This window comes from Periplaneta americana, chromosome 11 (genome assembly GCF_040183065.1).
Source record: "Periplaneta americana isolate PAMFEO1 chromosome 11, P.americana_PAMFEO1_priV1, whole genome shotgun sequence".
In the NCBI taxonomy this organism is placed as follows: domain Eukaryota; kingdom Metazoa; phylum Arthropoda; class Insecta; order Blattodea; family Blattidae; genus Periplaneta; species Periplaneta americana.
The window spans coordinates 11959364-11982044 of record NC_091127.1 but is presented as its reverse complement, the minus strand read 5'-3'; the positions used below and the strand labels follow the sequence as shown (position 1 = coordinate 11982044).

The 22681-nt window shown below is 34.8% G+C and overlaps 1 protein-coding gene across 2 annotated transcripts in view; it reads left to right on the top strand.

Annotated features, from left to right (window-relative positions):
- Positions 1 to 22681, top strand: part of LOC138708807 (organic cation transporter protein-like) — a 366346-nt gene that overhangs the window by 259979 nt on the left and 83686 nt on the right. The window lies entirely within an intron of this gene.

Here is a 22681-nt window from a genome sequence, read left to right as displayed (position 1 = left end):
GATTAATCCATTCTCCATCATCATATCCCACCTCCCTCAAATCCATTTTAATATTATCCTCTGATCTACGTCTCGGCCTCCCTAAAGGTCTTTTTCCCTCCGGTCTCCCAACTAACATTTCTGGATTCTCCCATACGTGCTACATGCCCTACCCATCTCAAACGTCTGGATTTAATGTTTCAGATTGTTAGGTGAAGAATACAATGCGTGCAGTTCTGCGTTGTGTAACTTTCTCCATTCTCCTGTAACTTCATCCCTCTTAGCCCCAAATATTTTCCTTATCACTAATGAAAATGTTGTAAACACATTCATTATGCCACTAGTTAGGTAATTATACTTCCATTGAGCAATTAGTTACATAATGATAACATCACGTCTTAATGTTTGGAATACGTTTCAGATTATCTGATTGTGTTAATATTGGTTTCCAAGTCTAGTGTTTTTTCGACAATTTTTGCGACATTGAAAGGTCAATTCTTCTCTCAAGGGCGTGGTCAGTGAAGTAATGTACAGGGCGTTGGCTCTCTTATTAGGGGCGCGGACTTCCATTGCTATCAGTTCACAGCAACCATTGCTATATCAACTGGTCCACACCTGTGGAGTAACGGTCAGCGCGTCTGGCTGCGAAACCAGGTGGCCCGGGTTCGAATCCCGGTTGGGGCAAGTTACCTGGTTGAGGTTTTTTCCGGGGTTTTCCCTCAACCCAATACGAGCAAATGCTGGGTAACTTTAGGTGCTGGACCCCGGACTCATTTCACCGACATTATCACCTTCATTTCATTCAGACGCTAAACAACCTAGATGTTGATACAGCGTCGTAAAATAACCCAATAAAATAAAAAAGCTATATCAACTGACGAGTTCTCAACAAAAAATAAGTCGAAGTTTTATCCCCTCAGATCTGGTGAGATGTTACAAATTAGGTTGCTTCGAAGTATTTTAGTTACCCCTCCCATACTTCTTTCATTAGAATCTTGTCACTATCTGGACAATGAAGTAATCCATTATGAAAGTTCTATAATGTGAGTATTGCCATTATAACTCTCACAGGACAAATTACAAAAGAGGCAATAATGGCATATCGATGGTTTTGAACGGCAAGGAGAGTGAAAAAAACATTTTAATATCTTCATAACGAACAAAAATATCCGACATAATAGAGTATATACATATTTTCTTGTAATGTTCGTATCCATGCCTGGACATAAGATGTGTTTGCAAAAGATTCGGGAGGATTTTTTTTATAGGGATAAAGTGAAATCTCATTTCGTTATTTCTTTCTTTTTTTCTTTTTTTTTTTTTGTCATGCGAGATTGCTGTTCAACACGATCGATATGTAAAAATTCTAGTAGTTCGAATATTATAATATTTAAGGTCTTTCCAATATTTTAGGTTTTAAAATAATTTCAAAACTTCAATGGTGTATTCAGATTTTCTGAAACATTTCGGAATCATTTACAGACATCATCCCTGATGTATCGTCCACAATATGGAAAAGTAAACTACTATTTTTGATGATCAAAACAGTCTAAAAATTTGTCCAATTTATCTTTCATACGCCACTTTTGGTCTTTCTGGTAAAGTGAACAGAAATAACCGGATGCCAGGCCGCTTAGTCACTCGTAACAGTGCACCTCTGCACATAGTGTGTTGGACATTGTGCCACTGTCACACATCTGTAACACAGTGCACGAGGGTTGGCTACTAGAAGGAACCTAAGAGGTGGAACTTAAACTGAGAGGATTCTGTCCGGCATCGGAATGGGAATCCGGTATGGCTTAGTGGATAGAGCGTCAGCACGTAGAGCTGAAAACCTGGGTTCAAATTCCGGTGCCGGAGAGAATTTTTCTCCGTTCCACTTAGGCTATTCTTCATCATATAAACTTTTTGAGTTTCTCTTTCCATCGGTACTATTTTCATGTACCTCAGATTCATAGAACGTAAATTACATGTGTTCGAAACCGGAAAGGTCTTTTGTAGTAGCCCTGTATAATACTCCATTTAATCAGAAGGTAAAGAATTAATAGTTTTCTTAAGAATGTGGCTAATTACATAAATTAAAGAAGTATTCCAAGGCTATTTAGGGTATTCAAAGATATCATATCTAGAGCAGGTATAGACCTACATTTAAATTGACTTAATCATTTTTATTTTATCTACGGAAGAGGGGGACAAAGTTCTCCTGCACTGCAACCAATTACTTCACTGCATTCACGTATCCTTGAACCCACTAAGGTGAATGAAACTTGACAGGCGAATTTACTCTTCACAGATATCAAAAGGATTATTCCGACAGTTCCATAATAGTCACCGGATTTAACCGAATATTTTCGTTTATCAGTTGTACTCGAGAACTGTACATGACTGTTAACAGTCCGCTGTCGTGACATTATGGCGATAAGTTGCAGCTTATATCTCGCCGGTTATCTCCATCTGGTGTTAGGATCGTATACAGGACTGTGTCATAAATGTTTGGCAATGTGAGACAAAACTTACGATGAAATGGAGGAGAATAATGATGGAATAAAATTTATAAAACATTAGGAAACAGTGGAATCCAGAGAAAACAATGATCCTCCGATTGCGTCCATTATAAACTATAAACTTCGTTACTGTTAAAGTTGGAGAGCGAATCTAAGCTCGCTAAATGACGAGATCGTGCTCTAGTATTGACGAGAGTTACTGGCCCTAAGGGTCGGACTACTTGTATTGTTTAAGACTTTATTATTAACTAGCCGTACCCGTGCGCTCCGCTGCACCCGTTAGAAATAAATATAAAGTAATTACATAATTAAAATAGGACATTTGATCCAGGGAACATTCGTGTGTGATATAAGGATAAATCGTTTATTATGTTACTTAATTTAAATTGTATTTGCATAATTAAAATGCGATCATTTTGATCCAGAGACCACTCATTTGGTCATAAAAATTATTTTAGGAAATACAGGAAACGAATGTACAGAATAGCCTATCAAGTTTTCTGTGCATAAGAATCTATTTTAATCTTACCTGTCCTCGATTCACTCAGAAGTTACTGTAATAACATTATAGCATTATGTCCATCTACAGAAACTACACTTTCCAATGGTGAATTAATAATTAATTATACAAATCGGTTAATTTAGCTTCTGGTATTACTTCATACAAACACAGAAACATTATCTGTAGGCTATCTTTCATAGCTTTCGATTGTTGCTGTCCAAGGCCCCTTATAGACGAAGTCATTTGTTTTTTAATTCATTACACGGCCTTAGATGACAGTTATTTTAATTTTAAAACTCATTCATCTCATTAAATATCAGTCCTATAAAAATTTTTCAAGGAGTAAAACTTATCGGAAATTATTTTTAAAGAAACTTTTGTTATGTAACATTTTTCACAAAAATCAATAATAAGCGAGATATTTCGATTTTTTTAATTCAGGCCCCCTTATAACCCCCCTTTTAAATAATGTATTTTGAATGCTATATAGCCTAAAATCTAAGTTACAACGAACTTAATTTATATTCCAATTTTCATCGAAATCCGTTCAGCCATTATCGCGTGAAAAGGTAACAAACATACAGATAGACAGACATACATACATACATACATACAAACAAAAATTTCAAAAAAGCGATTTTCGGTTTCAGGGAGATTAATTATATATGAGGACCAATTATTTTTGGAAAATCGAAAATTACCAGAAAAATTTCGGCTACATATTTATTATTAGTATAGATTTATACAGGGTGATTCACGAGGATCAACTTCCGAGTCTTACTGATAATAAATTTATTCATTTCATTTTATTGCTATAGCACTGATCTGTTTTTTTATTTGCATGTTCTGTAATTGTTTCCGTTAAATTTCTTGCATTTCTAGCCCATTTAAATTATTTAAATATAAACGAGTCGAAATTTCGTTGATATGCCATAAATTATTTCTCTTATATCACTTTTACCGTCATATTCGGCATGGTTTTCACAGTATACTTATATTCATCATCATGTTTATAATCTGTTGAGTTGGTGTTTATCTTTCCAATCCACAACCAAGCGCTTCACAAAACTGTTGGAACTGGCTCCACAAACATTTTCCTTTTTCTTTCTGTGTTTCGTAGCTCTGCATTACGAAATACTGAATCAATTTCATCATTTGACGCTTGGCCAGAAAGATTGGTAATGCCCGCCATTGTCGTCATGTTGCAGTGCATACTGAATCTCAGTTATGTCTGTTCAATTGACAGGGAAAGCTGGAGCTGATAAAGCCCAAAACGATTAAGATGAATCTGAGTTTGCGATCATTTTCTAAAGAATTACGGGTGTGATTGGTTCATATCTGAGGCATTCTTTACCGTTATTGGTAGAAAGTATGGTGACGTAACAGTTAATGAAATGATATGTTTAATTCTTAACGATTCGGTAACTGAGAATGATTTATTTATTTATTGATTTATTTATGTATTTATGTATTTATTTATTCATTTATTTATTTATTTATTTATTTATTTATTTATTTTTGTATTTATTTATTTATGTATTTAATTATTTATGTATTTATTTATTTATTCATTTATTTATGTATTTATTTATTTATTTATTTATTTATTTATTTATTTATGTATTTATTTATATATTTATTTATTTACTTATTTATTTATGTATTTATGTATTTATTTATTTATGTATTTATTTATTTATTTACTTATTTATGTATTTATTTATGTACTTATTTATTTTTGTATTTATTTATTTATTTATTTATTTATTTCTATAACAGGGAAAAGCCCCAATTACAATAGACAGTACAGATATTTGTTTAAAAAAAAGAACAAAATCGCATATAACATGAAAAAAAAAGAGATAAAACAGATACAAATGCAAGATACAAGTGTAAATACAAATTACAAATTAAAAATGGAAAAAAAAACAGGTACTACCTAAATAAAAGACACAGATATAGATATAAATGAAAAATACCAAATAAAAATAAATTTAAAAGAGTCAAGTATAGATATCATAGCCAAAAATGTAAAATGTAGCTATAATTGGCAAATTACAGAGTAAATATAACACTTACTTACTTGCTTACTTACAAATGGCTTTTAAGGAACCCGAAGGTTCATTGCCGCCCTTTTTTTTTTTTTTCTATTCCGAGGCTTATTATAGGTTAATCAATTCAATATAAATATGACGACATATAGGAGCATTTGTATGGATTTGAACTAATGTGATTGACAATAATAATAATAATAATAATAATAATAATAATAATAATAATAGTTATTATTATTGTTGTTATTATTTTTATTATTATTATTATTATTATTATTATTATTATTATTATTATTATGAGAGAACAAGGGTGACCACATCATTTAATTAGTGTAATAAACTAAAAAATAAGAATAAATACAGGAAATACAGAGGAGTTAGACAAGGTGTACTATATTGCCCACTCTCTTTAACATTTATATTAACGACATCATCAAAAACTGGAAAAGAGTTAATAATTTTGGAATAAAATTGAATCGGGAAACGTACCAATATTTAATTGTACGCTGACGACGTGGTAATATTGCAGAAAACTGAAGAAGACCTGCAACTCTTCCTGTATCTACCATTTAAATAATGTATGTAAATTATATGATTTTAAAATAGTGCTTGTGAGATCAAAAATCACGCTTGATGACAAACCAGTGAGCAAGTAAAAAAACTCAACTATCTAGGTTATGAACTAAATGTAAATAATGAAGCAGAAAAAGACATAACCAAAAAAAAATATATATATATAAAAATTTCAAAATATGTGTTACCATTCACCGGACACTTAAAAATAAAACAAGAAAAGAAACCAGGTCAAAGTTATATAAAACAATGGCTGTACCCATTTTGCTATAGGCCTACGGTTCCGAAACATGGCTATTTACACAGAAATCTGAAAGTATAGTGATGATCACGTAAGAGCATTTCCTGAAAGACCAATTTAGCCGTCTTTTCAGTGTTGCCAACTAATAGCAGATATCACTGAAAAAAGATAATATCACAAAATGCCATGTATAATAATAATGATGGTAATAATAATAATAATAATAATAACAATAATAATATAGTATTAACAATAATGATGGCTTGCGTATTTACTACATCTCATCTTTATGTTTGGGAAGTGTTTTCTAAAAAATTCAATAATTTGTGAAAGAGTATATTCTCTTCTGGACCTCTCGCACATTATGTTAGTAGTTAGTAGATTAGTGTATGATCTAATATTTAAATGTATTTTGTATTGAAATTCATTGCTTTGATTAAACAGTTTACGGTTCACGAGACCTAACCTAAAAATGTATTTTGTTTGATCATGTGTAATGATTAGTATGAATTCCGAAAACGAATGCCACTTTGAAATGTGTGCTTTCGAATATTTACTCCATTGTTGTAATAAAAGTCCAAACAAGAAAGAAATTAATTAAAATGTGAAGTGGTATTTCTATCGATTACTCACGGGCATGTATCACACGAAATATGTTATATTTATTTACACTTAGCCTAATCTTGCAATTGTAACCACAACACAAAGCAACACATACAATAACTATTATGTATTAATATTAATACTGATATTAATTAATTATTAGTATATTCAAATTTCACTAGATTCCAGTAATGGGCTCAGAAATTGAACAATTTGACAACTTGTGTCACTGCTGCCAACATAACAGTTATAAAATCACTATCAGTTGTAGTATTTCTCAGTACCGAAATTCGAAACCAAGTTGACAAAAGAAAATTCAACCTGCAAACTAGAAAATCACCATAATCCACTAGCTTATGTAGTAATGGGGGGAAAATGGTTAGGTTTCACCCTTAGGGTATTAAGTAAACTGACCCGGGCTATTAAATACAGAGTGCGGAAATGAAATTTCTGAGAAGTACAAAAGGATGCACAAGACTAGACCAACTAAGTAATCAAGAAATAAGGAACGAACTAAACATCTATGCCATAAAAGAAAAGATGAAAGATTACCGTGACAAGTGGTTACAACATACTATAATTAGAATGTCAGATACAAGACTACTTAAATTGGCCTTTGAATACAAACCAATGGGAATGAGAGATGTTGGAAAACCCAAAAAGCGTTGGAGAGATCAACTGTGAAGTGGGAACAGGCTGATGCCTAATCCATGAAGAGGAAGAGAAGAAGAAGAAAAAGAAGAAGATGAAGATGATGATAATAGTGATAATAGTCAATATCATCAATTTATTGGAGTATTATGTCTAATGGCCTGTTACAGTTCCAGTCCACACCTGTGGAGTAACGGCCAGCGCGTCTGGCCGCGAAGCCAAGTGACCCGGGTTCGAATCCCGGTCAGGGCAAGTTACCTGGTTGAGGTTTTTTCCGGGATTTTCCCTCAACCCAATACGAGCACATGCTGGGTAACTTTCGGTGTTTGACCCCGGACTCATTTCACCGGCATTATCATCTTCATATCATTCAGAAGCTAAATAACCTAGATGTTGATACAGCGTCGTAAAATAACCCAATAAATTAAAAAAATTAAAATGTTACAGTTCCACTATTACTATTCAAAGTCCTATAGGCCTACGCTTCTTCTATGGATTGTATTTCAAAATCTTTTTTTTTTTTTTTTTTTTTTCCCCCTCCCCAATGATGTCTTTCTAGCCAATATGAACATTTTGTATAAATTTCGAATTACAGCATTTTCATCTTGATTAAAATATCTTCATTCTTTCAGAGGTCCAAAATAAGTGAAAGGTCACTTCATAAAATAATCCAACCTTCCCTTCCCTTTGATGAGAAAATAAAATGCATGTCGTGTACATTTACTCCGTATTAGGACCACTACTTTTCTCTATCTACATTAATGACGTATCAAAGAACTTACAGTATTGCCGATATCACCTCTATGCCGACGACCTACAACTTTACATACATTCCAGACCCAATACGATCAATGAATCGATTGACAAGTTGAATTGTGACCTAGCCACTGTCTCCACTTGGGCGGCCAATTTCGGACTCGCAGTTAATCCAAGTAAGACTCAAGCCATAATTATTGAACATAAGCGTTTAGTTAACTCCCTTAATAACAGTAATCCTTCAGTTGTTACCCTTAACAACACGCTAATCCCTTATTCATCTGTCGTAAAAAATCTTGGCTTCTTTTTTGATAATAATCTAAGTTGGAATTTTCAAGTTAAAGAAACGATAAAGAAAATCTGTTCCTCCTTTCACTCTTTGAGTCGCTTGAGAAACTTCTTGCCCCAGCAACTAAAACTTACCCTAGTACAAACCCTAGTAATGCCGCACTTCGATTATTGTGACGTTTTGTTAAGTGATCTAAGTTCTGAACTGTCAGTCAAGTTACAGCGAGCTCAGAATATGTGCATCAGATACGTGTGCAACATCCGACGATATGATCACATATCACCGTCCTTCGCAAGTCTCTCGTGGCTCCGACTTAAAGAACGCAGAACTTTACACTCTTTGTCTTTACTCTTTCGAATTCTGCACACCTCAACACCAAATTACCTTTCGTCTCGTTTCTCTTATCTATACTCTAACCACGACGTAAATACCAGATCACTTATCTGTGGCACGCTAAATATACCTCTTCATAGAACATCTTGTTATTCCTCATCTTTTACAATATCCACCTCGCGTCAATGGAATTCCTTGTCACAAAGTATTAGGGGCTGCAAGACAACAAACACCTTTAAGAACAGCTTAAAAGATAACCTTATGAGCATTTCACTCCAATCATACTGATTTAAAATATTACTGACTACACTGTTGCTTTTTTTCTTTAGACATCATCCTGATAGTGCTGTATTTTCAAAATTGTCTCATAATAATCTCTTTCTATTATCTAATATTATTTGAAATATATTAACATTCTATGTATTTTAGTTTAATTCTGCTACACAGTTCATTTCAGTGTTTAATTAATAGTTCATAGTATTTTGTTGTTTAATTCGTAAATAACTCTTGTATACATGTAACTCTCATCTAAATCAAATTGTTGAATTCTTTGTAAGTTCATGCACATGTATATACACTTTTTGCTGGTTGTGTGGAAGAGAAGGCCTTACGGCCTTAACTCTGCCAGCTAAAATAAATCATTATTATTATTATTATTATTATTATTATTTACTCAGCTCAATCTGGTGATTGTGTTTTGTTTGTGCTGCTTTCAACAATGGGAGCAATACCCGTTCATACCTATAAATTAAGACAACGAGGCATAATGGCATACCTGAGATACTTGCGAGCAATGAAGTGGCAGAAATCCGACCCACCTGTTCAGAGTTGCCCAACCTGGAATAATGGCTGGAGTTAAAGGTCATGGGGAGTACTTGCTCCATATTTAGTCGACGCTCCGTACTTAAACTCTCTTGTAATTATATGTTGTTGGAATCATTAGCCGGCATTGAAAAATACTGTGATGAAACCGCATGCTACAGCAAACAGAAATGCAGGTCAAAACCGTATCGATAGAACTACCACGCTATTAATCTTCTTCATCCACACGCGTGAGTAAACAGGCTCTGACGCTCGTTTTTGTCTGAACGACGGATTTCCAGGCTGTGGACCTGGGTTCAAATCGCTGACAGTTCAATTGGAATTTGTGATGAATAAAAAGATTGTTTGGATGGGTCTTCAAGTGAAATATTTCACAATTTCGGAATATGTACGATAAGAACTTTGTGTTAAATTTTAACGTACCTTGTTAACATGTTTCGACCTATTTTCGGCCATCTTCGGAATTGGTCGTTGTTAGTCTTGGTGCCTCTTGTTTCCTGTGTGGGTGCGTTCGTAGTTTAGAGTACTATTCATAGACATTTCGCAGCACGCGCAAATTTTAACGTACCTTGTTAACATGTTTCGACCTATTTTCGGCCATCTTCGGAACTGGTCGTTGTTGGTCTTGTCGCCTCTTGTTTCCTGTGTGGGTGCGTTAGTAGTTTAGGGTACTATTCATAGACATTTCGCAGCACGCGCAAATTTTAACGTACCTTGTTAACATGTTTCGACCTATTTTCGGCCATCTTCGGAACTGGTCGTTGTTGGTCTTGTCGCCTCTTGTTTCCTGTGTGGGTGCGTTCGTAGTTTAGGGTACTATTCATAGACATTTCGCAGCACGCGCAAATTTTAAAGTACCTTGTTAACATGTTTCGACCTATTTTCGGCCATCTTCGGAACTGGTCGTTGTTGGTCTTGTCGCCTCTTGTTTCCTGTGTGGGTGTGTTTGTAGTTTAGGGTACTATTCATAGACATTTCGCAGCACGCGCAAATTTTAACGTACCTTGTTAACATGTTTCGACCTATTTTCGACCATCTTCGGAACTGGTCGTTGTTGGTCTTGGCGCCTCTTGTTTCCTGTGTGGGTGTGTTCGTAGTTTAGGGTACTATTCATAGACATTTCGCAGCACGCGCAAATTTTAACGTACCTTGTTAACATGTTTCGACCTATTTTCGGCCATCTTCGGAACTGGTCGTTGTTGGTCTTGTAGCCTCTTGTTTCCTGTGTGGGTGTGTTTGTAGTTTAGGGTACTATTCATTGACATTTCGCAACACGCGCTACGAGCGTACTAAGCTAGCCCCGGCTATCCACTGGTTACTAGTACAGAATTCAAATCATATCCTATCGCTAACACGGGTTTATGAATACGAAAAACGCTGATCGTCCACCGGAAGCCCGCGCTAAAAATGTCTATGAATACGGCCCGTAGAGTCAAAGAGTGTATGTGTTTTGAAATTGAGTTGTGTGTTGAGAATATCGTTGGGGTGTGTTTTCGTGTGTCTGTATATTTCATAGTGTTCTAGTGTGTTGAGTTTCTGGCTTTTTGGTTGGATGTGAAGTATTTCTATGTCTGTGTTGATGTCTCTGTAGGTGTGATTGGCATTTGTGATGTGTTTTGTTTTCGTATGTTAGTGTGAAAAATATAAAAAAATAACATAAAATTGCAACCTCATTCAAGAAATTAAACTACAACATCGCATACAGAACAAATAACACTCTACAAAAACATCTCACCACACAAAAACACAAACAAACAAATACAACCACACAGGCGTATACAAACTCAAATGTAACACCTGCAACAACTTCTACATAGGACAGACAGGCATATCATTTCAAACACGTTACAAAGAACACATCATAGCCATAACAAAATTACAAAACACCTCCACATATGCAGAACACATCACAAATGCCAACCACACCTACAGAGACATCAGCACAGACATGGAAATACTGCACATCCAACCAAAAAGCCAGAAACTAAACACACTAGAACAATATGAAATATTCAGACACACGAAAACACACCCCAACGATATTCTCAACACACAACTCAATTTCAAAACACATACACTCTTTGACTCTACACTACGAACGCACCCACACAGGAAACAAGAGGCGCCAAGACCAACAACGACCAGTTCCGAAGATGACCGAAAATAGGTCGAACATGTTAACAAGGTACGTTAAAATTTAACACAAGAAAGTTCTTATACATATTCCGAAATGATACAGTGTTAAAAGTTGTGTAATCAAGGTGTATATTTCACAATTATTGTAAATCATCATCCATCAAGAGCAATTCTTTAGATGGCAAAGAAACTTACAAATTCGTAGCAATAGTCTTTGAAAAGACAAAACTGGAAGCAACGTGTTTTTATCACCCGTAGAAAACAAGATTTAAAGTTTGTTCAACGTCTGTAGAATATATTTAGGCTAAATTACGAAGGTGTGAAAATAATTTAATAGTAATAGCGGAAAAACGTAATTTCACACGAAGTGATTGCCAGTTTCCATAGCAACATTTAGAGAGATAGAGGTGTAGAGATCCTTATCGAGTGGGAAATGGAGCATCCTTAAGCATTTCAGCCCAAATAGGCTTTTTTTTGCACTCATGACGTAATGAGCCGCCTGCTGATTATGCTGCCGGCCCAGCATCCACTACCCTCCGCATTCCTCTCCTTCCCAAACATTTTACTTAAAAATATGTTTGCTAATAACTCGGAAACTAATTGACTGACAGAAATGAAACATCACCATATCATCATACTGTGATTATGCGTACAAAAAATCAAGGATGTAGGTTGAAAAATGTAGAAAATATAAATTAGACTCATCAGCCCCCTTAAACTCTTGTACAATAATCTACGTGCAAAATAACAATATTGTTTATTTTAATGAAGCACTGGCTGCTATAGAGCATTCCACATTAAGAAAAAAGCATTGGTTTTATGGGCCTTGACTAGTACATTGTACAAGCTATATAGTAGGTAGTCGTTTCTATGGCAACTGGTCACTTGATGGAATAACCCTATATACTCAATGCTTTATTCTTAATGTGGAATTCTCTATAATAATAATAATTTCCGCTTGTCGTATTTCATCGAATAAAACTGTCAAGCTGCCTAGGTGCTCAGAATTGCATGTTGTTCGTGGGATTGTGTTGTTTTATAGCTGTAGTACCTGCACTAGCACAATACGCCGGAAAGTCAGTTGTTGAGGAAAATGAACTTTGAAATTACGCCACACATCCCTGTTAAATTAACGACAAAACCCCAGTCACGAAACTGTGTGCGAGGTGTAGTAATACAAACGCATGGGATCTCGCAATTTTCAAGTTTAACTCTCAATACGGAAACACGTTTGCATGCATATATACAATAATTGTCTAAAATTCACCATTCAGTTTTCGTACCTAGTGCAATGTAAAAAAATATACGTCACAAACATAATACATGCCTTCTTATTATACCTTCCATATGTTTCACAATAATTCAGTTTTTTTTATCAAGTTTCGGAAGACATTTCCATTTATAGTTTATTTTCTTGAATTATTATTCAAGATACATACTTAAACGAAATCGGTTAAAATGCATTAAATGAAAAGATTAACTATAATTGAGCCGTTCAGAGCAGAAGTGGTGTATGTCAAAAATGGGTAATGAGGGTTAAAGTAAACATTCTGTAAAATACAGCGCAAAGTAGCAATTAATATTCAATTTATTTAAACTATTAGTAGTCAGTGCATAGCAAGAAAGACATATTAATTGCTACTTTGCGCTGTATTTTACAGAATTTTTACTTTAAACTTCAATACCCAATTTTGACTTACACCACTTTTGCTCTGAACGGCTCAATTGTTTGGATTAAACATTACAATTTTATCAATTGAGGCGCTGGATGCAATAACAGCTTAAGTTGAAAACCTATGTTCTGAGAAAAACAATGTCAAGGTTTTAAAACGATGTAGAAGTTTTATCAGTACATATACTTGTATAATTCGTTTTCTATACTATTTCAGACTGTATAAATTATTCAAATTCAATATCATTATAATTAAAACACAACCCAATTTTAAATATTTGTAATAATTTACAGAAAACTTAAGTTATTATTGTATAGAAAGTCTAAGACTTCTTAAATTAGAGTACCTAGGCATTAAAACCGGTAGAAAAGTGTTATTTCACTAACATACACAGACTTTATTGAATGAATAATAATAGTACATTAAGAATTCAGATTATCAAAATAATACACAATAAGATTTTTAGTCTACTGTATAAGCCCTTAAATTTTTTTAAGGAAATAAACTGAACAAACACATTAAAGTTTGTTTTAGATTTCTAATAAGAAAAAGCAGAAGATGCATTAAGAAAATCAGTTCCGAAACTACGCTGCAGATGAAAACTCCTTTACTAGTGTGTCAAATATTCTTATTCATGTTCGCTGATTTCACTTTCAGAGTGATTTTCATCCAGCACTGGTTCAGAATCCAAAATATTTTGAAGAGAACAGCACTGGTTCAGAATCCAAAAATATTTTGAAGAGAACAGCACTGGTTCAGAATCCAAAAATATTTTGAAAAGAACAGCACTGGTTCAGAATCCAAAATATTTTGAAGAGAACAGCACTGGTTCAGAATCCAAAAATATTTTGAAAAGAACAGCACTGGTTCAGAATCCAAAATATTTTGAAGAGAACAGCACTGGTTCAGAATCCAAAAATATTTTGAAGAGAACAGCACTGGTTCAGAATCCAAAAATATTTTGAAAAGAACAGCACTGGTTCAGAATCCAAAATATTTTGAAGAGAACAGCACTGGTTCAGAATCCAAAAATATTTTGAAAAGAACAGCACTGGTTCAGAATCCAAAATATTTTGAAGAGAACAGCACTGGTTCAGAATCCAAAAATATTTTGAAGAGAACAGCACTGGTTCAGAATCCAAAAATATTTTGAAGAGAACAGCACTGGTTCAGAATCCAAAATATTTTGAAGAGAACAGCACTGGTTCAGAATCCAAAAATATTTTGAAAAGAACAGCACTGGTTCAGAATCCAAAAATATTTTGAAGAGAACAGCACTGGTTCAGAATCCAAAAATATTTTGAAGAGAACAGCACTGGTTCAGAATCCAAAAATATTTTGAAGAGAACAGCACTGGTTCAGAATCCAAAAATATTTTGAAGAGAACAGCACTGGTTCAGAATCCAAAAATATTTTGAAGAGAACAGCACTGGTTCAGAATCCAAAATATTTTGAAGAGAACAGCACTGGTTCAGAAGCCAAAAATATTTTGAAGAGAACAGCACTGGTTCACAATCCAAAATATTTTGAAGAGAACGTTACTGGTTCAGAATCCAAAATATTTTGAAGAGAACAGTACTGCTTCAGAATCCAAAATATTTTGAAGAGAACAGCACTGGTTCAGAATCCAAAATATTTTGAAGAGAACAGCACTGGTTCAGAATCCAAAATATTTTGAATAGAACAGCACTGGTTCAGAATCCAAAATATTTTGAAGAGAACATGCATTTTCTGGTTTCAAGAATTTCAATAATGAAATTATATAATTTTTCTTTGGTAATTTTAAGCGAGGATGAGGGGGATTTTTTTTTTTTTTTTTTTGAGTAAGTTCTTTCTTTGGCGGTATATTATGTTCTGAAAAACTGAATGGCTGGAAAACGGTATTGTAAATATATGATACTGCCAAACATAAGTGTAACATATTTTTGTGTTGCAAATTTTGAACCTCTTGTCTTAACACAGCATTTCACATAATCAACTCCCTGCCATTTAATAATAATAATAATAATAATAATAATAATAATTTTTAGGTTATTTTACGACGCTTTATCTACATCTTAGGTCATTTAGCGTTGAATGAGATGAACGTGATAATGCCGGTGAAATGAGTCCTGGGTCCAGCACCGAAAGTTACCCAGCATTTGCTCATATTGGGTTGAGGGAAAACCCCGGAAAAATCCTCAAACAGATAACTTGCCCCAACCGGGGATAGAATCCGGGCCACCTGGTTTCGCGGCCAGACACGCTAACCGTTACTCCACAGGTGTGGAATAATAATAATAATAATAATAATAATAATAATAATAATAATCATCTGAGGCACCACAGCCCATGAAGGACCATGACCGCCCAGCCGGCTGCTGACCTCACGTCCACATGCCGTAGCAGAGGTGGACGATTATCTAACCAGAATGGAGGTATCGTGTGATTAGCACGATGATCCCCCCAGCCGTTATAGCTGGCTTTCTTAACCGCATTTCTTTACCTATCGTAGCTCGTGCATCACGATGCTGGGTGGGCACTGGTTCCATGCACTGGCCGAAATTTCATGAGAAAATTGTTTCCCCCATGAGGACTCGAACCAGCGCGCAATTCGTAACGCAAGTCCTAAGCCTTAGACCACAATGTAACGGCGGGGGACCTCCTTTCATTTAGGGTCAACGAAATGATATACAACTTTTACAATCGATAGAGAAGACATGGAAGATTATGAAAATGTCATCGGCGGAATAACGACTTCTGCATCTCTGTATCACAGAAGTCTGCCACCTGGGATCGAACAGTGTGTGACAGTCGTTTGTACCTCTCTGTCGATCCCATGGTATGACAAATGTAGTCCACACCTGTGGAGTAACGGTCAGCGCGTCTGGCTGAGAAACCAGGTGGCCCGGGTTCGATTCCCGGTCGGGGCAAGTTACCTGGTTGAGGTTTTTTCTAAAGTTTTCCCTCAACCCAATATGAGCAAGTGCTGGGTAACTTTCGGTGCTGGACCCCGGACTCATTTCACCGGCATTATCATCTTCATCTCATTCAGACGCTAAATAACCTAAGATGTTGATAAAGCGTCGTAAAATAACCTACTAAAAATGACAAATGTCTAAATTCCGATGGGGAAAATATTGAAAAATAGCTCCAAGAAATTTTTCCAATGAAATTGTATTTTCTTTCTGTAAACTGTCTCAGGGAAACTTACTTTCTCGGCGGCCCTCGTAATTGCGCTCGAGTGGCCAAAATTTGTATAAAGACTTGTTTTGACATTATTAACATGGTGGAAGAAAAAAATTAAATTTGAGAATATTTGCTTCTGAATCATGTTGTTAAAAATTAATTCACTCTATCTAGTCTCAGGGTTGGGTATTTTCCTTTCCATTCTCTTTTCCGAGCATAAAAACAGTTGAAAATGACGAGAGTTTCTTTGAAGACACGATTTGTCATAGCCGCAACGCCACTCTTCGCGGTTATGTGAATGGGAAGAGTGACATGTTATAATGTGCATACTCAATTACCGGTAGTCATTTCTTCCTCTTCATTATGTACATTCGAGGAATCCATCTTCCTGTTTGTTGTTTACTTGCTTAGCAACGACGACGGTTGCTTGTTTAATTTTACAAGGAGACCTAAAGGACAACAAAAAGTTTTAATGACTTGACAGACTCTTAAGGCAGAAATTTGTACCTCATCATATGACAAATTAGGTGCATTAGCGCTGAAATATGATTTATTCCTACGTTTCAGCATACTGCCACATTACCTGTCCTCCGATATGACTTTTGCGCAGTAACGGGGGCCCCTTCGAAATGTTTGCGGACTGAGAACTGTCCTAGTATGGATAACTAAAATTGCTACATAAATGTTTGACTTTGAGAGAGGAACAGAGATTGAGGGTTTTTGAGAATAAGGTTCTTAGGAAAATATTTGGGGCTAAGAGGGATGACGTTACAGGAGAATGGAGAAAGTTACACAACACAGAACTGCACGCATTGTATTCTTCACCTGACATAATTAGGAACATTAAATCCAGACGTTTGAGATGGGCAGGGCATGTAGCACGTATGGGCGAATCCAGAAATGCATATAGAGTGTTAGTTGGGAGGCCAGAGGGGAAAAGACCTTTGGGGAGGCCGAGACGTAGATGGGAAGATAATATTAAAATGGATTTGAGGGAGGTGGGATATGATGGTAGGGACTGGATTAATCTTGCTCAGGATAGGGACCAATGGCGGGCTTATGTGAGGGCGACAATGAACCTCCGGGTTCCTTAAAAGCCAGTAAGTAAGTAAGTAAGTAAGTAAGTCAGTACATAAAAGTTTCATAAAATAGAGTAGCACTCGAATTTTCATTGTTAGTGCTGTATTAGATGTTTTTCCATTACGGAAGTTAATTAATTTTATTTAATTTACAAAATGAACCGTAAGTACTGTCATTAATTTCAGGGGGTTATTCTTTGAGATATTTCAAGCAAAAAATTGTAATAGAATTTTGCTCGTTTTTGCTTCCTTTTCGAAATAATAATTGTTTTATATGAAACATTTCATAGCGTGTTCGAGAAAGTCATTGATTTAATTTCCAATATACTCACTCAATTTAAGGGGTTAGGTACAGCTTACAGCAGTAAAATTTTTGGAAATATTCAACTTTTTTTTCCTCCATTACTGTATCTTGTACAATAATGAAAATTAGTGTGTGTAAAACACTGTCCTTCTGCTATATGAAAAAAATATTTTTACGATTAAAAAAATGATGTGTATATATATATATATATATATATATATATATATTTTTTTTTTTCAAAATTGAAAATGGTGGCAGTTCACTGTGCAGTGATGAAGATTTTCCCTCATAACTCATAAACTTGTTAACATTTTCATGATCTCTCCCTTTTATTTTATTGCTGAAACTCATGTTTACAATATCATGCTATTTCAACTATATTCCTTAATAAATAATATTTTTTTTAATCTTCTGTTAGGAGAAAATACTGATATTTGACCATCTTTTTAAATACATTTACTTTTACCAGACCATCTATCAAAGGTAGAGAAGTGATTTTGCATTATATTGTAGATATGATATGCATTAATACACACAACAAATTTCATCACAGAATATTGGATAGTTTTAGAGTTATGTGGGAAACGCTTTATCATTGCACAGTGAACAGAATTTTGAAAAAAGTAAATAATGTTTTTAAATCTTAAAAATATTTATTTCATATAGCAGAAGGACAGTGTTTTACACATACTAATTTTCATTATTGTACAAGATACAGTAATGGAGGAAAAAAATGTTGAATATTTCCAACATTTTACTGCTGTAAGATGTAACCCCTTAAGACAGCAGTGTATTATGAAACTACATTATTAAAAGAATTTTAGTTTTGGTTTTTAAATGTGCAGAAATTTGATACGAACAAATGTAGCATTTTAAAATTCCTTTGCAGAACGAAAAGTTACATTTCTTCGGATCAAATTTATGTACATTTAAAGGACAAAACTAAAATACTTTCAATAATTTATTATCATAATACACTGCTCTCTTAAATTGACTGAGCACGTTGAGAATTGAAACAATGGTTTTCCCAATACATGTTTTTTTTTATTGGGTTATTTTACGACGCTGTATCAACATCTAAATTATTTATCGTCTGAATGATATGAAGGTGATAATGCCGGTGAAATGAGTCCGGGGTCCAGCACCGAAAGTTACCCAGCATTTGCTCGTATTGGGTTGAGGGAAAACCCCGGAAAAACCCTCAACCAGGTAACTTGCCCCGACCGGGATTCGAACCCGGGCCACCTGGTTTTGCAGTCAGACGCGCTGACCGTTACTCCACAGGTGTGGACTCCCAATACATGTTATGAAATGTTTCATATAAAATAATTTTTAACTCTAAAAGGAAGCAAAAACGAGTTAAATTGTATTAAACTTATCTTATTTGAAATATCTCAAGTAATAGCCGCCTGAAATCAATGATATTACTTATAGTTCAATGTATATATAGTCACCCTAGAATGAAGGAACATTTAAATATTCTGCCAATAGTATACGAAAGTTTGCTTCATTGATTCCTGTATCCTGGGATTTTGATATGATAATAATAATTGAGGCTTGACGTTCTCTGGCCTATCGTATCGAGTACCTGACCTCTGTCTCCATTCCTAAGTTAAATCATACACGTTGGAACATTTTCAGATTTTCAGTTACCGTTTTTCCTATTTTTAAATAAAACTTGACATTTGCACGCTGTTCAAATCGCCTTAAAACTACAGCAGTCGTGTCGAAAATATGACTCGCGAGCACATTGTTGCTCGCAATGATAGCTATGCATTTCTCTTGCTTCCTACCTCCCCTAACCCCCACCCTCTCACTCCCTGGAGACAAACTCCGTTCCATTTGTATTTATCTCCGACCTTCGAGTGGCGTATCGTCGCAATGTCTCTCTCGAAACCATGTACCTCTACAAAAACGAAAGTTTCAAGAAGGATGGGATGACGCATTTTTTTTCTGCCAATATGATGAGAATATTAAATGCATGATTTGTTCACAAGTATTACGAGGAAAACGTTTGTATAGCATAAAACGGCATTATACTACATGTCACTCATGAAACATCATCATCATCATCATCATCATCATCACCACCATCATCATCTCTGTATGTCGATTCTTTTTCAGCAGATGTACGAATAATGTGGTTGGATCTTCAATTTAAACGCACAGATTTACAATGTAATGTTACAATAAAAGCTAGATGTAAGGACTTGACAAATGTTGAACTTTTCAAATCTTTGCCAAAAAATAAATATCCGAAGCTTCATTCTTTCGCTTGCTCTGTTGAAGCCATGTTCAATACAACTTACGTTTGTCAAAAATTATTTTCAACAATGAAAATAGTAAAAACCAAATATAGATCACGACTGACAGACAAATACCTTCGTGATCAACTACGACTGGCAGCAAGTGACATAATTCCTGATTTTGAAACTCTGTCGCAGAGACATTCTGAAGACAGTTAATTTTAGTTGTGATAATGTGTCCTATGTTTTCTTATTCATTTCTTTCTTCGTTACACGTACTAAACATTAGTTTGTAACCTCATACTCTATAAAATTATATTTAAGTGTTTGAAAATGAAAATCCGTTAATAAGTCAGACAGTTGCTTCACTTCCCCTTCGGGTGTCCGCCTCCCTCCATAGCACGTTGCAGGTTACACAGAGGCTCGGCGCACGATCACATTTTCGCCACGGCTGAACTACAGACAAATCTCAGTGTAACGATAAACCCCTATATTGCGATTAAAAATATAGTTCCCGGTATAAAATGTATTTCTTCAATGTAAAAATGCTTCCGATATAACGATATCCCCTGTTACGATATATCTCTATTGAACGATACACTTTGTCTCCAGTGTAGTATTTTCTCTCTACTACGATAAAACCCGGTAAAATGAAATGTTTGTCGCTAAGCGATACAGTAAGGTACGTCATCTTACTTGATGGAAATCTCAGTTTAACTGACCACTGCATATTTAGTATCTTTGGATTTAATAACGTCTTTATGTGTGTCCATTTTCATGAAGAGAGTTCTGAAACAAACTGATGTATGTGATTTCTTTCAAAAAATGTAGGACAGTACAATGGGCAGCATGTGAATCCCTTCAACAGTTCCTATCTAGTGTTAGTGATGTTCCAGAAGAGTACAATATTTAGTGTCTTTGGATTCAATATTGTCTTTATGTGTCAATTTCCGTGAAGAGAGTTCTCAAACAAACTAGAGTAAGTGATTTTTTTTTTTCAAAAATTTTGTAGGACAGTACAATGGGCAGCATGTGAATCCCTTCAACAGTTCCTATCTAGTGTTAGTGATGTTCCAGAAGAGTACAATATTTAGTGTCTTTGGATTTAATAAGGTCTTTATGTGTGTTTATTTCCGTGAAGAGAGTTCTGAAACAAACTGGAGTAAGTGATTTTTTTTTTTTCAAAAATTTTGTAGGACAGTACAATGGGCAGCATGTGAATCCCTTCAACAGTTCCTATCTAGTGTTAGTGATGTTCCAGAAGAGTACAATATTTAGTGTCTTTGGATTTAATAAGATCTTTATGTGTGTCCGTTTTCATGAAGAGAGTTCTGAAACAAACTGATGTAAGTGATTTCTTTCAAAAAATGTAGGACAGTACAATGGGCAGCATGTGAATCCCTCCAACAGTTCCTATCTAATGTTAGTGATGTTCCAGAAGAGTACAATATTTAGTGTCTTTGGATTTAATAAGGTCTTTATGTGTGTTTATTTCCGTGAAGAGAGGTCTGAAACAAACTGATATAAGTGGTTTATTTCAAAAAAATGTAAGACAGTACAATGGGCAGCATATTGAAAGGGTGTCCACATCTGTGGAGTAACGGTCAGCGCGTCTGGCAGCGAACCCAGGTGGCCCGGGTTCGAGTCCCGGTCGAGGCAAGTTACCTGGTTGAGGTTTTTTCTGGGGTTTTCCCTCAACCCAATATGAGCAAATGCTGGGTAACTTCCGGTCCTGGACCCCGGACTCATTTCACCGGCATTATCACCTTCATATAATTCAGACGCTAAATAACCTCAGATGTTGATATAGCGTCGTAAAATAACCTACTAAAAAAATTAAAAGGGTTTTATTGATAATTTTAACATTTTGTACCATAATATACACACCAAGTAAGCTGAATAGAAAGGCTCTTACAAATTTAACTCTTATTTTTAAAACCCTCTTTGTAACGATACAGCTCTTTATCTATATCTATATATATATATATATATATATATATATATATAATTTGAACTGGTAATGGAAATTAGGGTAAAACGGCTGAACGGATTTTAATGAGTGACCCCTCATTTTCATGCCTGGCATCCAAAGTTTTTCGGAAAAGTAGTAGTTTTCAGTGAAATGTCAATTTTCCTACATAATTTTCCTATTTTCCAAAATCCATCTGTTGTCAGTTTTGAGAACTAATGTTATTGAATCACTGCCGACTTGATTGAATTTCAGAACAAAACACATACTACAATAAACAATAGGCTATTACACGAAGTCCATGACATGCAGGATTGCAGACATATTTAGAGCAATTCAATTTGTTATTAAAAACTGATTCTGCAGTGTATAATTTTCTGAGTAGAGCTGTGTATTAGATATTCAAATCTACGAAATTTCAGGTGGTTTGATGACATTATTACCATTAGAAATGAAATATTGTTATAGTTAATATCATGATGCGTCTATTCTTCATTAATTGTACATAATATTGATGCTATATTGATGACATGAAAGAGAAACGTTTTGAGATTATGTAAGTAAATGCAGAAAATATCTTAATTTAGATCTTCATTTCTATAATTTACTGAGTGGCTGCTATATATAACTACAAAACTTAAGTAAGATAATAATATTGTTATTAAAAATCAAATATTTTTATACTTATGAAACCAGTGGGGTTGGATCTTTTTCATATACTTAATGGCGGTGTAGTGTAGATATTGATATGTGTCATTGTCTTCAGTATTGGCTCGAGAGAGCGCAAAAATTACAGTTC